This window comes from Lissotriton helveticus, chromosome 5_1 (assembly GCF_964261635.1).
Source record: "Lissotriton helveticus chromosome 5_1, aLisHel1.1, whole genome shotgun sequence".
Classification (NCBI taxonomy): domain Eukaryota; kingdom Metazoa; phylum Chordata; class Amphibia; order Caudata; family Salamandridae; genus Lissotriton; species Lissotriton helveticus.
This window is the reverse complement of record NC_136065.1, coordinates 187,803,365-187,822,887: the sequence shown is the minus strand read 5'-3', so window position 1 is coordinate 187,822,887 and position 19,523 is coordinate 187,803,365.

The window sequence follows — 19,523 nt, the reverse complement described above, 5'->3', positions numbered from 1 at the left end:
GCTCGAAGAAACATGTGTGTGTGTGTGTGTCTATTTATAAAAGCAGAGGAGCCCTTTATATAATACATTTAACAACGGATGCTCGAGCTGAACACAGGGTGGGCATGGGCAGTCAGCACATCTCTATTGGCCAGATGATAGTGTCTGTGTCCTCGGCCTAGTTCTTTATTAATCTGACTCTCACGAAACACCTGACGTGTAAGGTAATTTGAGGGCCACTGACCTTTGAAACCCATCAAGGTTTGACATTCAATGTCCGGTTTCCAGGTCCCATTATTCCCAGGACTTTCATTTTCTCTGCTGGCTTGAAGCTCTGAACGCTTCCTGAATTAACCCTGTGTGTTCAGGTTTTAGTGCCAGTGCACGAAAAATGCTCTCTCATTGTTCATGTAGCCTGTCTTTTAGTAGCATCTATAAGGCTATTTTTCTAGGAATGATGTGAACATTTTTATTATGAATCTTGCTGGAAAATTAACTCCACATTTTGGCTGCAATCTGACTAGCGCGAGGGCAGTGAAACATCTTAGTTTTTTCATCCCTTGTTGTAAACGTGTTCATTTCCTATTTAACAACGGCCTTTGTAAAATGTGTTATTTTTACAGTGCACAGTGTACTTGTGGTTGTACATGACTCTTTGTCGAAACCTCAGATTGTCTCAATGTTAGATGTGCATAGGGATGTATTATCTCTCTTTTTGGGAATTGAAGTCCTGTGTTTGAAATTTGAAAACTAAAAAGGCAAATAATAAAACCAAAACTGGAAACGCAGATTTCCACATGTGTGACAATAATTACGTTTTAGTCTATAAAATTTGCAATGCTGGCTCTTTCGAATTTACACTTTCAATGTGATCAGCGAGATACAAGCATCATCATACAAGAGATGTTGCATAACAACAGATGTTGCACATGACATGAGAACACCTTTTATACTGTAATCTACCAGTTTGTGGGATGCAATAGCATCTATGTCAATCACATCCACACATATTGGCAGACCTGCTTTTCAAAACTATTTTGACTAGGTGTGGCTTGACAATGCAGCTACAGCCAGAGTTTAGAAATTGAATTCCTGGTTAACTGAGGTATGCACCCAAGTCAGACAGGAAACACCACTCTAGTCAGGGTAAACAAGTACACTTTAAAAGGTAACCTGTGCTCATCCTTTGGTAGCTTAGCACACAGCAGGCAGGCTTGTGTAAAGAGGCAATGTGTAAAGTATTTGTGTAACACACACAGTAACACAATGTATACACCACAAAAAGACTGCACAGAGGGTTATAAAAATAGCTGTCTGTAATATTACACCAAAACATTGAAAATATCACATATATTACTGAAGATATGCACAATTAAAGAATACCAAGAATCACAGTGTTCAATAGTTCTTGAGTGTCAAAGGGACACTCCTGTTCAAAGAGTTTGTTTAAAGTCAGTGAAAATGCAAGATTAGCAAACTCTGGGGTGCCAAAAGAACACTTGTGTTGGATACAGTATTTCTGACAGGTTTACAGAACCAGGCGCAAACAACAGAGGAGTTGGAATAACGTGGCCCCGCTACTGAGGCAGACTCCACCGCCTGTCAGCTTCCGGGACCTTTGAGGTCTGCTGTGAATCTGTCTCTGCTCTGGATGCTAGGAACAAGTGTAGCGGTTCTCTGATGTCAGTCAGCCCAAGGCAGATGGGGCGGCGATGAATTAGTTGCTGCACTCTGTGCTGCCCAGGCAATGCGTTCAAAAGGAATACAGCTGATCCGCTTGGCATACAACCCAAGGCACCACTCTGATATGGAGTCTCCACTTAAAGGGAGTGGACGTGGGGGGCACAGAGCATTGGCCTCCCAGGCAGTAGACATTTGTCTTTAGAGAAGTGAAACTGTGAGCCTGGGGAGGTTTCAGCTGCTGTACACAGGTATCCCACAGCAGCGCCGTTGTGGCAAAAAGTCTTAGATGACCCTGAGACTTTTAGTAGAAGGGGGCAAGCCAATAAGTCCTTGGAGAATACTTGCAGCACATCAAAAGGTATCAGGCAGCTGGCCAGCACACAAAAGCAGGTAGCAGAGTGGCAGTCTATTCTGTAGCTAAGCACTCAGTAACCAGCAGGCCAACACAGCAAAGCAGTCAGCAAAGTAGCTGTCCCTCCTGGCAGCACAGCAGTCCTGCTGGCAATGTGCAGAATTAGAGCCAGCAGGGTCTGGTTACAAGTCCCACGCAGTGGCTAATTTTAGGGAGTCAGAGCCCCAGCACTTATACCCAAAATAGCCTTTGATGTATAGGGTGACTTCAAAGGAGTTCACTGAAGTGCACAAGGTTCCCTTTCAACCCAGTCCTGTCTGCTAGGCTATAGGTGGGGGATATCAGTACCTTGTGTGTGGGCAGGACACTCCCTATTCAAGTGGTGTCTGAGCCCCTCAAATCCCTCCCAGCCCAGGAAGACCCATCATAATGCATATGAATGCAGATATTGTTGAGTTACCTGTGTTGTGGCTGTCTAGAGGGAATGCACAAATGTAGTTGTTACCGGGCCCAACCCAGACATGTATTGGAGACAGGCTGTCAGGCACACAGAACAATAAATGCAGAGAAATGTCCACGTTCTATACGTGCAAAAAGAACAATTGATGGACAAAATGCCTAACAATATCAAATATTCACCGCAGTACAGAGATCCGGGCCTAAATCCATTGCTTATTTACTTTTTCTTTTTTTTGCTCCCCATGCCATTTCAGTTACACTCAGCCATATGCTAATACATCTTGACCCTGCTCCTCATGGGGCCCGAACTGCCAGGTCAGGTCCTCCTTGGACCGAAAACAAGCATCCTGGGACCGGTTTCGGGGTGTCACCCCTCATCAGACAGGCTAGCTTGACTCCAGTGGCAAGGAGAGCACTGGACCCACGGGCAAGCATACCCATTTCACTCAGGGTGACAAATTCAAAAAGAACAATTTATGGACAGAATGCTGAACAATGTCAAACAGACCCTGGGTGTATGGTATACCATTAACAAGTAAATTAGATATGTCAATCAGGTATACACCAATTACACACATGTTTAGCAAAGAACACATGCACTTTAGCACTGATTAAGAATGGTAGAGTGCTCAGAGTCCTAAAGCCAACAAAACAAGGTCAGAAAAAGAGGAGGAGGAAGGCAAACGTTTTGGAGTAACCCTACAAAAAATTTCCAACATCAGGCCTTATGTGATCAACAGAAGAAAGTTTTAAGAACTGCCACTGAGAGAGAGCCTGTGGCTCCACTCACACGTTGATTACCTTGAGTAGAGAATTTCATTGGGCAGACATAGTGCACTTCCACTGAAAAAGGGTTCTAGTTTTGCAATGTTAGTCTTGTGGAACGTTTATGCTCAATACTGCAGTACGGAGTTGACTTAGCTTTGCTGACAAACTAATGTTTTCGGCTATAGGCTTGAAAAGTTATGGGCAATACAGTAAGCTTGACATATATTTTTTGCGAAAACCTTGTGTTTTAGGCATTTAAGGGTGTGCCGTTATTGTCCAGTGTTAAAGCCTGTAGACAGATATTGTGTTAGATGTGTTCTCATAGTAGGCAGTCTTTCGTAGGCAAGGATATCAGTGTTGGACAGCTCGCTCACAAACCTCTGGAGATAGAAATTTTGCACTTTGACAATTCTCTTCCGAGAGATTGTATAATGTTATCATTTATTATTGCAATATCTCTGGTTTGACACATATTTGCAATTTTATGACTATAAAACTGATGGTTGCCTTGTGAGAAAGCTTAGGTGCAATACAGTTGGCGTGAGTTAGTTAGGGTGATATCCAATCATAAAGACTAGAGGCATAATTGGTTTATTCGGAAAAGTTATGTCAGATATTCTAGGTCTTATGCATTTGTTATAACAAATACAGTAGGGCTGATGTAATTATTGCACAAAACATATGTTAAAGCCAATAAGCATTTACATGTGAATTGTTATTACACTGTGTTAACACCCATAGACAGGTATCTTGTTATATGGAATCTCACAGATAGTAGGCAGGGGTTTTAGTATCAGTTACCCTTTCTGAAAAACCCTGGGGGGGAGAAGATATGCATTATGTAATCCTTGTTAAGCTCTCCTAAAAAGAGTTGTATATTATGATGCCAACTTTAGTTTTGTACACATGTAAGAAAATGTTGACTGACTGGTGGATGCCAAATGGAAAACTTTATGATCAGTTCAGTAGGCATTAGTTGCTTATGTTGACAGTGGGTAAGTCTATTGACTTACTTAGTTTATTGGGAAATGCTTTGTCAGATGTCATAGGTTTTATGATAAGTTGTGACAAAGTCAGCAGACCTGGCTTATTTATTGTGGAATGGATAGGCTAAAGCCATTAGGCCTATGAAGGCGGAATGTTCTATCAGATATCAAAAGCCTACGCTGCTCTACTGTAGTAGAGAAGGATTTCAGTGTTGGCCATTCCGTCAGGAAGCCCTGGAGTGAAGATCAGCAGTTTGATCAATATTGTTAATACCTTCAGGGATGGGTTGTGTATTGTTTTACTGGCTCTAATTTTGTACATATTTGTACCTATATGATGACATGCCTGATGGTTGCCTCTTGGGAAAGCTTGATCTCAATACTGTAGTCATTAGTTGATTATGGTGACAAGCCCGTGATAAAGTACATAGGTTTGACTAGTTCATTGGGAAAAGTTATGTCAAATACCATTTGTCTGCTCTGTTTACATGAAAGCTTATGCAGAAAGCATTGGGCCTGACACATTTATCATAAAAAAACAATGGGCATTTAAGGTTGGTTTGTTATTAGAAGGTGTTGGAGCCTGTAGACATCTATTTTGAGACATGGAATATCACAGTTTAACATTGTAAGCAGGATAATTGGTTAACGCTTTGGCAAACTCTGGGGATAGATAATTTGCACTATAGCAATCTTCATTAAGCCTTCTAAAAATAAGTATTATATTGTTTTACGAACCGTAATTTTGTATATTTGCAATTTTAATTTTATGACCGTATGCCTAGTGACTCCCTTGTGGGAAAGTTTAAGCTCAATATAGCAGGCCTCAGTTGCTTATGGTGGCAAGTCAATTTTAAAGGATGTAGGTCTGATTGGTTCATTGGGAAAAGCTATGTCAGACACTATAGCTTTGATCTGTCTATTATGAAAAGTTATGACAAAGCAGTAGTCCTGACTTATTTACATTAAAAACATATATTAAGTTCAATAGACATTTATGGGTAAATTGTTAATACATTTTGTTAAAACCAGTGAACCGTTATTTTGTAACATGGACACTCATTTGTTTTTATACATACATAGCTGGGCTATGAATCGACCCTCGTCTGCGAGTCGTCTGTTCAAGTTTTATTCACCTTCCCCTCACCATGACAGCATAGGGTCAATTGGTCAATCCACTTCAGCCATTGGCTCTATTGCTCTGTGTGGGATGGCATTTAGCCTGACCATATGTGCACATCCTTCTGAAGAACAGTGTAGGGATGGCGGGTCAGCCTTTAGCCTTCCATTTCTCCTTTTATATGCCCTTGTTATTTTCTTTCTATCTCCTTTTACCTTTATTGTTTTTGAAGCATCGTGCAGTTCACCATACGGACCTACTGGGTTGCTCACAAGTTGCTTCAGCTGCAGTGCATCACATCCCATGTAGTCACTTCTTCAAAATCTTTGTTTTACCTATGCATCATGACAGTCTGCTTAGAACTGTATACCAATGATACACTATGGACAATACTCTTCCAAGATATCCACCCACTGTGATGTTTATTGAGACTGAGCGTCATCTTAGATTGAAACGGCACATAGGTTATTAATATTTTACTGCTAAAAGGTGGCCAACATATTGCTTCCAAAAAACGCTCAGTCCTGCTGGAGATTTGAAAACATGAACTACCATGTACAATACTGTTGCAAGAAGGCCACCAAATGCTATGTTTGATTTTTCTTTTTTATTGCAAGCATATGCCCACCAGGTGTCATGTTTTTTTTTCTATTATTATGTTTTTCTCTTATTTATCTTGCATATGCTTAATGAATTTGTATGTTATATTGCATATGGGTATGTGGGTGAATGCAAGAAAGAGTAAGTGGGTGGATATATGGATGCATGAGTCCAAGAATGACTGACAGAGTACATGTATAATGAAGTATTGAGAGCCTAAACTAACCACTGACAATGCTTCTCGATTATTTGTACCTTCCTGCAATTCTTTATGCAAGTAGAATTAACAAATCAGGTTCAAACTGTTTACTTTCAAATCTGACATCTCACTTAAGTCAAAAGCAAATTGTTTGAAAAGATAATAGGCCAGTTATGAAAACACTGTCCGGTTATAATATAGATGAAAACACCAGTAAAAGGGCCATCAACACCATATCTGCCTGCCTTGCACATGCTTTTTCACTAAATTTATGGTTAGATTATGTTGACTTTCTAAAGGAAGTGTCTTTTTTTAATTCATCACATAAGCATGGAGATGTCAGATAAGACACAAAAAGAAACCAGAAATGGATGGGGCATATTATCAAGACAATTAGCGCCGCTTTAGTGGCCGTTTTTGGCTGAAAAGCGGTGATAATTCTATCGCAGTAACAAGGACACAATAACAGGCTTTAGCATGTGCTTCCTTGTGTTTGCACCCTATTCACTAACGCATTGTATCTCATCGCTAATGAGATGCAAAGTAGGCATTCCTCACATTCACTACATGGGAAAACATCCCTAACGCAGCTTCGTGCTATTTAAAACAATGCCACATACCCGCATAGCAACAATAGAAATTGTGCTAAGACCCCATTAACGCTGGATTTTAACGTCAGAAAAAATCTGACTTAGCTATATTACCCTATGGGAGGTGGATTGTCAGGCTAAGTCCACCATGGCTTATTATGAAGGAATTTCCTATCGCTGCAAATTTATTGCTGGATTACCAGCGATATTCCAGCATTTCGCTGCTATCGCTGGAATTTTTTTCGCCTTGGAGATAACCATTGTTAATAACGTGCTATCTCAGTAATAAAATCCAGAAATAGCCAGCAATAACTAAAATCGCGCTAAGTGCGCTTAGCGATATTTAGCGCTGTCAGTTGATAATATGCCCCGATGTATATTAACATGTTTGGGTAATGACCATAATAAATCCTCAGGCCCACTATTTATTAAACTTGTATTTCTAGTGTCCGACCTCAAACGCTTTGAAGTTAAGACATCTGGTTTTCTTTGTGTCTTATTTTTATTGTACACTATTTGCAATCTGTAGATATATTGCTTTTTCAAAATGGAAATCTGACTTGTTTGCAGGAAAAACTTTATTAATCCCAAAGCACCAAAGTGCACAAAGAAAATAATGCAAACAGAAGTATCTACTGATACTACGTTTTGGATTTTGATCCAAACAGATTGAGCAAAGCTGGAGACTGAAAAAATTGGTTGCCCTTGTTAAATTCCAAAAATAAATAAAGGAAAGGAAAGATTATAGAGGTTTCTTGGATAAGATTTACGTCCATTGCATGTTACTAGTACAATTACTTAAAAATATATTTTCTTTGCAAAGTTAAAATATCTAGCTTTATTGCAGAACTAAAATGATGTAAAATGGAGTTAAGAGCAGTAGAACTGAAATCTATATGGCTTTTTGAGTAAAGACCCATTGCAATTACAGGCAGAGTACCAGTTTGGTTATAATCAGTGGCGTCACTAGGATGGTGCGGGGGGTGCGGCCCGCACCGGGTGACACCAACACATGGGGTGACACCAATCTGCACTGCAGAGAGAGGGAGCTAGAGGGAGTAAGATAGAGAGAGAGGGAGCTAGAGGGAGGAAGACAGAGAGAGAGGTAGCTCGAGGGAGTACGACAGAGAGAGAGGGGGCTAGAGGGAGTAAGACAGAGAGAAAGGGAGCTAGAGTCAGCTAGACAGAGAGAGGGAGCTAGAGGGAGTAAGACAGAGAGAGAGGGAGCTAGAGAGAGTAAGACAGCGAGCGAGGGAGACAGAGGGAGCTAGAGGAAGTAAGACAGCGAGAGAGGGAGCTAGACAGAGAGAGGGAGCTAGAGGGAGTAAGATAGAGAGAGAGGGAGCTAGAGCGAGCAAGACAGAGAGAGAGGGAGGAGAGAGGGAGCTAGAAGGAGTAAGAGAGAGAGAGGGAGCTAGAGGGAGCAAGACAGAGAGAGGGAGCTAGAGGGACTAAGACGGAGAGAGAGGGAGCTAGAGGGAGTAAGACAGAGATAGAGGGAGCTAGACGGAGCAAGATAGAGAGGGCGCTAGAGGGAGCTAGAGGGAGTAAGACAGAGAGAGAGGGAGCTAGAGGGAGTAAGACAGAGAGAGAGGGAGCTAGAGGGAGTAAGAGAGAGAGAGAGGGAGCTAGAGGGAGTAAGACAGAAAGGGAGACAGAGGGAGCTAGAGGGAGTGAGACAGGGAGAGAGGGAGCTAGACAGAGAGAGGGAGCTAGAGGGATTAAGATAGAGAGAGAGGGAGCTAGAGGGAGCAAGACAGATAGAGAGAGTGAGCTAGAGTGCGCTAGACAGAGAGAGGGAGCTAGAGGGAGTAAGAGAGAGAGATAGAGGGAGCTGGAGGGAGCAAGATATAGTGAGAGAGAGCTAGAGGGAGTAAGACAGAGAGAGAGGGGGCTAGAGGGAGTAAGAGAGAGAGAGGGAGCTAGAGGGAGTAAGAGAGAGGGGGCTAGAGGGAGTAAGACAGAGAGAGAGGGAGCTAGAGGGAGTAAAACAGAGAGAGGGAGCTAGAGGGAGCAAGACAGAGAGAGAGGGAGCTAGAGGGAGTAAGAGAGAGAGAGGGAGCTAGAGGGAGTAAGAGAGAGAGCGGGAGCTAGAGGGAGTAAGAGAGAGAGTGGGAGCTAGAGGGAGTAAGACAGAGAGAGGGAGCTAGAGGGAGTAAGACAGAGAGAGAGGGAGCTAGAAGGAGTAAGAGAGGGAGCTAGAGGGAGCAAGACAGAGAGAGGGAGCTAGAGGGAGTAAGACAGAGGGAGAGGGAGTAAGACAGAGAGAGAGGGAGCTAGAGGGAGTAAGACAGAGAGAGAGGGAACCAGAGGGAGCTAGAGGGAGTAAGACAGAGAGAGTGATCTAGAGGAAAGCTAGACAGAGAGAGGGAGCTAGAGGGAGTAAGACAGTACCTAGCGCCGTACATTTCCGACAGAGGTGGTCCATGCAGTAAGTCGTGAGGGGGTGACACCAGGAGTTACCCGCACCGGGTGACACCAACCCCAGTGACGCCACTGGGTATAATAATAGGATCTCAGTACCAGGCCGGGAGAAGGATGACAGACGTGTCCGGATAACTGGAAGGTTTTTATACTGGTTAGAGTAAGAAGAGGATGCCAGTCACTAACGAGATCAGGAAGTTTTTTATATTTACAAAAGAAAGAGCCTCGCTTCCAGATAAGATTAAGAAAACACAAAACTCAAATACAAAGGACATTATTATTTGATTTAAACTCTACATGAAGAATTTGCTCTGCTTTCGCATTACAGATCACTGAAAGACATCCCTGTGCTTCCACTCTTCATTGGGACCAGATGCGAAAAAAGCGCGTGACTGTATTGCACATGTAGCACCAAGATTGAAAAGCTAATCTGTTTTTAATTAGACCATGGAAGAAATCTTTTTATCCTGGAGAAGGTGGCCTTAAACATGGGGTATCCACCTGAACGAGTCCATGCATATTTAACACCAAGTCTGGAAGACATTGAAGAACACAGTAGATATTCATGATTTGATGATACTCTGTGACACAAACAATGATCTAGAAAGATTGGTGATTGTAAGGACATATGTGACTGTCTATTGTATACCCCTTGTCTATCTCTATATGTTTGTGTAAAGAGTCGTTTTCCACAGTAGAACAGAGCTCCTCTCTTTTGCTACAAAAGGAGTACACAAATATGGATTATTTTAAAAAAAACTTTATTTGTAATTTTTATTAAAATCATACATGAATTCACAGTATATAGATGTGCAGATACAGTTCGTGCAGCTTTAAAAGAAATGAATAAAGATTTGTAGACTCCATCAAACAGAGATAAGTAAAATTATAGACTTGTCTCTCGTAGACTGTGTAGTGGTCATTGAAATGTGCTAAGTCATTCGCTACTATTTTACTTGTGTATGTTTTCTTCCTATCTGGGACATATGCAGAGTGTTGAGTACCGTTCAATCTCACTGATCCTCAATGCATCCTTCCTCAGCCTGCGTGGCCTGGCTCGTACCTTGTCGTTCCTGGCTGATAGGTGTGCTCTGTGTGCCTTGTAGCCGAAGGTACTCCAGGAGAGGCTGCCATATGTCTTTGGGTTGCGAAGTGGGGGGTTGCAGTTCAGCATATAGTTTGCTTGAAGTGTCTAGGTACGACATGCTTTTTAGCCAGCCCTGAGCCGGAGGTATTTGCCTAGTGCTCCAGCAGAGTACTATTTCTCGTTTTGCCAGCAGCATGGCCATTGCTGTGAATCTGCGCTTATTTTTGGGTAGGGATTAGATATTATGGAGTAACTGGTATCTGTATCCCCACCATCTGTTGTAGTAAGCTGTAAATGTCCTGCCAATAAGCATTAATTGTGTTGCAGGACCAGGTCATATGAAGGAAAGGAGCGCCCTGCAAATTGCATTTAGGTCAATGTGTGAAAGTGGTGCTTTTGATCCGAACCATCTGCTGTGGTGTAGCATTGACTCTTCTGAGAATCTTAAAATGTAATAACTCGTGTCTGTGGTTGCAGGAAATCAACTTGCTCTGTCTGCAGCACCCTTTCCAAACGTTTTCTGTGAGTGGCTGTCCTATGTCAGCGGTCCAAGCATCTCTGACTTTAGTCTCTTGCGGTGGTAGTAATGCAAGGCAAGTTTTATATAGCATGGAAGTAATGTGTTCTCCGCTAGTATCTGTAATTATTGACGTGAGTGGGTTAAAATCTGCCGGTTCTAGCGGGTAAGTGAGAATCACTCCTCTGAGTGCACATTATATACGAGTCAGTGAGAAGTGATCTATAAATATGGCTGTAGCGAAATGTGGGTCTTCGGTACGAACAAAGGCGTGGCCCTCCAGGAATACATCTCCTACAGTTTCTTATCCTAATTTGGAGAGCGTGCATTTAGTTCCGGTGACAGCCATTCAGGGGATCCAGGGGTTCACGGGTAGCGGTAGAGAAGGCGAGTACAGTGTTGATCCACCCGTAATCTTAAGCAATTTATTCCATGCCCAACATGTGGTGGATATAGGTTGGATATCATATGGATCTTGAGGGATTCCTACTGGGAGAACTGCATTCAGTGGAGTGGGGTCCGCAAAGTCTCTCTCTGGCTTAGCGTAGGGTATGCGTGCGTCTGGGTGGTACCAGTGGTATGAGAACCCACATTGAGCTACAAAAAAAATAGAGCTGCATATCTGGCATTCCAAAACCCTTCCTTTCATATGGAAGTGTTAAGATGTCGCACCGAATATTGAGCTGTTTCCCTCCCCATACCAATCTTATGAGGGGTATACGAAGCTGCGTAAAAAACTGATTGGTCAGTGGGATGGGGATGTTACTGAATAGATAAGGAAGCAAGGCAATATCACCATTTTGATCATGGTGATGCGCCCTGCCATTGATAGTGGTAGCTTGACCCATTTTTCCACTTGAGTCTGCAAGTGGTTCATGGCTAGGCCATAATTCAATTGCAGGACTTGCTCTCAAACTCTCTGTGGAAGTTGATGCCCAAATATTTAGTTTCTGCTTCACACCATTGGATCGGGTAATCTCCGCATTCTCTGTTCTGGACTTCAGCTAGAGGGAATACCTACGAATTGGCCCAATTAATTTTAAGGCCCAACAGAGCGTCAAAACGGTCTATTTCTTGAAAAATCGGTAGTAAGTTCTCGTCAGGCTTCCTGATGTATAATGCCACGTCGTCAGCATATAAAGTCACAAGAACCAGGCCGTGTTTGAATTGAAGCTCTCTGTGTAAATGATCTTTTTGAAAATAACGTATAAGGGGGTCCATGGCTATTATAAACAATAAGGGAGTTAGAGGGCAACCCTGATGGGTCTCGTCACCATAAATGGTTCCGCGATCGTACCGTTGAAACAAATGCGAGCCGATGGGCCTGTTTATAGCAGTTTCACCAAGTCAGTGAAGCTTTTAGGCATTCCCATTTTGGCCAGTACAGCGTGCAAAAAGGGCCACTCCACAGAGTCAAATGCCTTTTAGGGTCTAAAAAGGCGGCGACTGCAGGTGTGGCAGGATCTATTTTGTTGACCACAGAAATGAAGGTGCAGCGATTAAGTGCAGTGGATCTATGTCGCACAAAGCCAAACTGCGCAGGTGCTATGATCTGCTTCATTAGGAGTGATAGTCTGGATGCCATCATTTTAGCCAGAATTTTGTGGTCAAAGTCTAATAGTGATAATGGGCGAAATGATCCGCACTTCTCTAGGTCCTTACCAGGTTTAGGGAGCAGTACCAACACTGCCTACCTAAATGAGGGTGGGAGGATGCCAGTGTCCAATGCTTGACCGTATAGTTCAAGGAGGTTCGGGGCTAAAAGCATTTTGTACGCTTTATAAAAAGCTCCAGGAAAACCGTCTAGTCCGGGAGCTTTTGAGCCATACATTGCATCGATAACTTGTTCTATCTCTTCCACAGAGTATGACTCACTTTAAAATTTCTGATGGGCATCGGGCAACCAGACCATAGTGATTTCTTCTAGATATTTCTTAATATCTGACATGTTAGTGCCCGATTTTTGTGTATATAGGTCAGTGTAGTATGTCAACAGGGCTCATCCTATGTCAATATTCCCAGTTATGATCTGATCTTCATCATCGTGAAGTTTAGTAATGTAGTTTTGGGTATAACATGGCTTAAGTAGCCTCGCTGAAGTGCGGCCCGGACTCTCTCCTTCTCCGTACCTGCGAGCTGCAGTGTACTTTCCTAGATATAGTGCCGCTCTACTAGAGTCGTTTCTTTATTCTGCCAGTGATTCCGTCATGCGATGTAAGTACTCCGTACCCTCCCCACCTCTCTTAGACATGGTGTCCCTATCCAGTGCCTGTAGTTTGTCTTCAAGCCATCTCAATCTATTCCTCAAGTCCCGCAGTACTCCAGTATGTATGGATATGCATACCCATCTCATACATGCATTGAAGGCTTCCCATAGCATTACGTGTGTTTTTACAGAGACAAGATTATTGGCGAAGTAGTTCACTATGGCTTTACTCAGCTCTTCGTGAAAAACTTGGTCTTTTAGCGTCACAGAGAGGAACCGCCATTGTCTCTCAAATCCCCTTCTGCCGGCAGTTGTATTGAGAGGGACACTGGGGAGTGGTCCCACAAAGTGCGGGGCAGGTGCCTTAGGCTTTGAACCCATGCCATTGTTGTTCTAATGATTAGCCAATAATCTAATATAGCCCATGTACCGTTTTGTTGTGCTTATTGGGTGTATTCTGTTCTAGTGGGGTTCAAATATCTACAAACATCTACCAGGTCATGGTCACAGCACTCATCCCGGAGAACTTTACTGGCCCCGGGGTTTATGTGTGGGGGACTTTGCCATGATATCTCAAAGGGGGTCTAGTAAAATGTTTAGGTCCCCTGTTAATAAAATATGGTCTGTAGATAAGTTGTTCATAAGTATCTGCAGGCGTGTGAAGAAAGCTTCATCAACCACATTAAGGGCATACACATTTGTTAAAACTATTTTGTGTCCAGCCATTGTCCCCTGTACTATTAGGTATCGTCCTTCCGGGTTGGACATTTGTGTCGACATGTGTGAATGGCACTCTGTGACTAATCAAAATAGCTACTCCCCTGGCATATGAACTGTAGTTAGAGAAATTTCAGTGAGATCCCTAAGTGGTGAAATTTCGCCAAAGTCAGTGAGGATAGGTGTGTTTCTTGCAAATATACTATATGAGGTATATGCTGTTGTATATACTGGAGCACTAGTTTGCATTTATTACGGCTGTTCAATCTGCCAACGTTCCAAGTCAGTAGGGTCATGTTTGCACTACGTCGTAATTCTACCGTGTGAGCCATATCAGGATGACAATGTGTATGTGGCGTGTCTGCTCTGTCATAACTGTGTGAGGAACTAACAAGTATAGTCGTGAAGCTGTATCAGGTGTGTGATCAAACAATTCTACACCCCTCCCACACTCAGCAGCTGTCCACTGGGCAATATCCCTATATCCCTCCCATGATTGGTGCTGCTGCAAATGCCAACATGACATATCCCCCCCAATCTGTAACATTGTGATCCCACAAGGGGAGGTGGCTATGCCACGTGGGACCCGCACACTCCAGCAATAATTAACAATTACCCCCCAAGTAAAAAAGAGTCTAGTTATGTAAAGCATATTGTTCTAGATTTGCCCAAATGTCTTTTGACGTATAGTTACCATCTGAAGTTCTCGTACGTTGTGGGCACAGTTGCATATCAGTCCAACTATCGAAATAGTTCAGCCAGCTTGCTGTGAACAAATCTGCGCTTGTTCCTGACTACACTACTTGAGAAACTCCTCCCGGAGAAGATCTGCCTTCCGTGCCTCCTGCCCCCGCGTGCTGTTTACAAAAGTGGTGGACCTCTTCTGGAGTGTCAAAGATTCTTACTTTGCCTTTTACGTTGATTCTGAGCCGGGCCGGGTACAGCATGCCATAGAGGAGGCCCAGTTTCTGGACCGCTGCTTTGGCCCCTGCAAACTTGAGTCTGGCTTCTTGCACCATAGCTGTAAAGTCTGGATAAAAAGAAATTGTGGAGCCCTGCCATGATACTGTCCCAGCTTCCCTGGCCAGACGAAGTACAGTGTCTCTGTCCTTGAAACTCAACAACTGCGCCATTATGGGCCTGGGCGGCAGCCCCCGGTTAAGGCGAGGGCCAAGTGTCCTGTGACTGCGTTCCACAATGAAGGGACTTGAAAATGATTCTGTACCAAAGAGATCTGTCAGTAATTGCCCTACAAAGCGATTCAGCCTTCCCGTGTTGGTTAAATCCGGAACTCCCATCATGCGTACATTATTGCGCTGGCTCCTTGCCTCTAAATCTTCATTCTTTGCTGCAAATGACTTCAATATTCGTTCCAAACAGTCGACTTGTTTAGTGGTTTGGGCTGCTCCATCTTCCAGATCTGAGGTACATCCTTCTACCGTGTCTAATATGATGTTGTGGTGGTCGATGCATTCTCCCATTTCATCAAGTCGCCGTTCTAGGGCGTCAAATCTAGTGTCGAGTGCTTTGAAGCTGGTTCGGAGCTCCTGCAGCAAGGTGGAATTGTCCGGAGGCATCGTGCCACCAGTGGCTCCAGGTGCGCTTCCGCAGCCATGGGGGCGGACCGCTGTGTGGTTGTCTTGGTGATGGGTTTGAAGGTGAGCTGTTTTTGCATGGGGTCTTTTTGCATCATTCCCGTCGGGCTCAATGGGTTCTGATCAGGGCAGGTTGCTGGCAACGCGATACATGTCGCAATTTGTGTCAACGCCCTGTCCAGCCGTGTATTACATTGGCGCACGAGTGCTGAATTGCCAGCCGGGTTCAGGTGGATCAAAGGCCCGTTACCAAGACACAGAGTGTGTGCTTGTTGCAACCTGGAATCCTTAAATTGTATTTGAAGTGCCTCAATCCCTCCGCTCTCAGTCCTGCCCTCCTCCTTTTGCAGTAGTATTGAGGATTCCTTCAGTTTGTTGTTATGCCAAGTGGGGGGGGGGGGGTGGGCTCACTGACCGGTTCTAGGAAAGATGCATCCCGGTTATGCGGTTGAATGTGTTTTCTATGTCCAGGCAGCCACTTGAAAGTCTGCCCATTCTTGCACAATGTTTCTCTCTACTGCAGGGGTGGCAGAGTGTGCCACTGCTGTATGCCTCTGCAAGGAGCCCCAGACTGTGCTCACCAGGCCCCTGTGTCACAGGCACTGAGTTTTATGGAGGGAGCCTTATTGCCTGTTCGGTTTGTGGCGCAGGGAGATAATGCTGTCATGCCGCTGGTTCAGTTTCACTTTAAGCTGTTCCCCAGAGCGCCGTGCTCCCACCGCCAAAGGCCCTCGGGCCTCCGCAGAGGCCAACAGACGTTACGGCCGCCCAGAGACCACACAGCAACCGCTGCCGCCTCCGCTCGGCCAGTGAACGCCAGGACATCCCCAAAACGGCTGCGGCTTTCTCAGCACGGTGCGGCAAGATTGGGCTTACTGTCCCACCCAGCACCAGCCTTTTACTATGCGTCGCGGCATGTGGGGAGTGTATGAGCAGTCGCACTCATCGCAAGTCCTTGGTTTAACTCTCGTATTCAGCGTGCTCCAATCTGCTCCGATCTCCAAAACATCCCGAGCGGGCTGCGACGTTACTCCCGCTCCGGACCTAGTGATTGGCTGCCATCTTATGTTGCGGGCACAGCAGTCTTTTTCAACCCTAATTGGCCCTTGTTCAGCAAGATTTGCCATTCACAAGCAGCTACATGTGCTCCGGTTTTGATATTTCTGCTTCTTAGGGGGTTTGAGTGCTTTTTATTGCCATTCTGTGCTGAGATGTGCAGGGTCGGTACAGAGCTGAAGTTCTAGGCGGCCATTACGTCACCGATCCGGCCACGCCCCCCACAAATATGGATTCTTAAATGGTTTGTTATGTTTTAATTATTGTGGTTTTCCCATTGTATTACTGGGTTTTGAACATATAATTTAAATACTGGTTCTTAGTTGAGATTTGATACATGAACAAAGAAATAAAAGAGAACAATTCTTCTTTACATAAAAACATATAGGTGGGGTGTGGAAGCTTGATCCCTTGGAGGTGAATGTGAAGTATGGAATGAGATTAAAACAAAAGTGTAGGGTATGCTTGAGTTCTGATACACAAGCCTAATGGAATTTTTAAACTTGACTTGATAATAATAGGAAAGCAGGTATTTGTAGCTATGTCTGCTGTTCCTCTGTGTGCTTCAGTGTTAGTTTACTGAACTTGTCAGGACATTTATCAAATACATTTCATTACAAAGTAAAAACCTTTGACTTGCCAGACTCCAACTTTCATTAGGACTTTATCTCATGTACCTGTAGTTGTTCCATTGGACCCATCAAATTGCTTTAATCAGTCTCAGAAATTCCGAAGGTTCTTCAAGTCTTTAGCCTAAACTATGTTAATGTGTCTCTTCTCTTAATCCATTTGCTTCCCTGTATGAACTGGTTGGATCCAAAAGAAATAAAAAAAGATTTCGTATTCCATTGAAGGTATTCTTAATTTAAATTAAGGGTATGCGAAAATCACATAATTTGTTGTATCGTAATTATGAGAAATTACTGCAAAATTATGCAAAACTACATGTAGTTACATGAATGCGATACATGTGGGTAAAAATTCTATTCGAACATGCAATTTCAAGTTGTTTACAGGTTAATGTCATTCAAAACACTGCCCCTTGAATTCAGATTTGCAGTTTTGACCTAAAAAATTACTGAACTGTACATCTCGAATTGAAATTTCTCTCCAAAATTACACAATGTGATGAAATGGCATAAACGTTTGTTCTGTAAAATTATTATTATTATTATTAATAAATATTGATAGAGCTCCCGGCTACCCTTAGGCATCCACGCACTATCAGTGACAAGCAGAGCAGGAGAAGAGGCCTTAACTAAGGCAAGCTCTGAAAGAGCCAATTCTTTAACTGGACGGGGAGAGTGTTCCATAGCATGGCCGCGTTGGGGGAGAACATGCGACCAACTGAACGTACTCCCTTTATTTTTGGTATCACTGCCAAAAATGTGCTGGCTGACCGAATACATCTTGTGGTAAAAGGCTATAAGAGAGTGATTTATCTTAGGACCTGTCCCCCAGAGTGTTTTATGGGCTATGCATAAGGCTTTGAACTTGATCCGTTTACTTGTTGGCAGTCAGTACAGTTTTTTTAGGACCGGCTTGGCTGATTGCCGGCAGGAGGTGTGATAGAGTAACCTGTACTGTACCACTTGTAATTTCCTTATGATGGCCTTTGTGGTAACTAAGTAGAGGGAGTTCTCATAATCTAATCGTGACAGCACCAATGCCTGTACTATAACTCTTCGTGCCGGGACCGGGAGCACTGGGAGAACTTTCCGCAGCATTCTAATAATGCCTAATCATGATGCGGCCAACTTAATTGCTTGATTATTAAAATAGAGAGATTTTACAAGCCAGACTCCCAAACTTTTAATCAGGCCTTTTGGGGTTGGGGGTGGGCCAAGATGTTTAGGCCAACTTAACCCCACTGATTCCATTGAAGCACTGCGTGGTTGTCTAAGATCATTACCTCAGTCCAGTCTCCATTGAGCTTAAGACAAGACTGGTCCATCCACGTGGCCATGGCTTCCATGCAGGATTCAAGATTGATTGGCGTGTTCTGTGGATGCACTTGTGTGTCGTCCACATATGTAATAATTTGAATCCCATAAGGTAACACTAGTTTGGCCAGGGGTCTGAGATAAACATTAAAAAGAGTAGGACTCAATGATGAGCCCTAGGGGACTCCACACGAAAGAGTCAGACAATTGGAGGAGAAGTTTCCCTCAAACACCTGGAATACTCTGTCATTCAGGAAGGATTTAATCCATGTCAAAACCTTGCCCGAGACTCCCACTATTCTAAGCCTGTTAAATAAGATGTTATAAATGACAGTGTCAAATGCAGAGCTCAGGTCAAGTAGGATGACTGCCACCGTTCCTCCTGGATCCAGGATTTTCCTGGTTTCTTCCACTGCTGCTAGCAAGTTTGTCTCTGTCCTGTGATTAGGGCGGCAACCTGTCTTCGTAGCATGCAGCAGGGAATGTTTCTCTAGGTGTTCTGAGAGGATTTTGTTTACATATTTTTCGAGCATTTTACTAGTCCCGGGAAGCAGGGAAACTGGGCGATAATTGCTCCATACCTCTGTATCAAGATCGGGCTTTTTCAAGAGGGCTCTTATCATAGCGTGCCTCCATGACAGGGGTACCTGGCCACTGGCTAGCGAGGAGTTTAGTACCTCCAATAATACCGGAAGAATAATTCCTTCTAATTTGCAGTGTTTATGAAGGGGGGCCGGGTCCCGAGGGGAACCCGATTTGAACTGAGCAAAAAGCTGTGTTAGGATGGTCAGGTCCAAGGTTGGGAACTCTTTCAAGCAGGGGGTAGTATCCCTTGAGGGGTCTGTTTCTTGGTCAGACATTTCCCCACTTTCATTTTGGAGTAATGTGTTATAAATATCTAAAAAAAATATATCAAAAACTGTACAAGTTTACCACATCTTGCCTTGTGGAATCTGAGTGGGGGATCATGCACCAGGCACCTAGGCAGACTTTGTGATTTGAAATATTTCCCTGGGCGCATTTGCTGCGGCTGTTATTTTCTCCTCAAAATATTGAGCTTGCGCTCTTTTTATTTCTGATTCATAGAACTTAATCGACTCTCTGTATGTCTGTTTTTTTCTGCATTGCAGTCTTTCCTCCTAGCCCTCTCTAATTTCCTGCAATATTGTTTAAATTCTCTCAATTTGAGTGAGTACCATGGTGTCTTTTTTTCCTGTGGCTTTTCCTGGATCCATTTATGTG